Below are 390 nucleotides of genomic sequence, written 5' to 3' on the forward strand. Positions count from 1 at the left end.
TCCCGGCGGTCCCCCTCGCACGCGGGCGCGCTTCTCCCCTTGCGCCGCAGCCCCGCTTCACGTGTGCACGCCTCTCCCGTGGGGCAAGGGTCCCCCACAGCACGTGTGGATGCGTCTCCCCCACTGGGCAGCGGTCCCCGTTGCAGGAACACCACCCTTGCACGCGTATATGCTGTTGCATAGACACCCCCCCCTTTGCATTCTTGCGTGCCTCTCCCGTTGCGAAGAGAGCCCCATTTCAGGTGTGCCTGCCTCTCCCTTTGGGGAATTGTCCCATTCCCCAGGGCATGTGCGCAACTTTCTCCCATTGGGGAGTATTATTATTATTGTTGTTGTTATCATCATCATCATCAATAATAAATTTATTATTATTATTATTATTATTATTAT

This window comes from Gekko japonicus, unplaced genomic scaffold (genome assembly GCF_001447785.1).
Source record: "Gekko japonicus isolate JY-2015 unplaced genomic scaffold, Gekko_japonicus_V1.1 scaffold1207, whole genome shotgun sequence".
NCBI lineage: Eukaryota > Metazoa > Chordata > Lepidosauria > Squamata > Gekkonidae > Gekko > Gekko japonicus.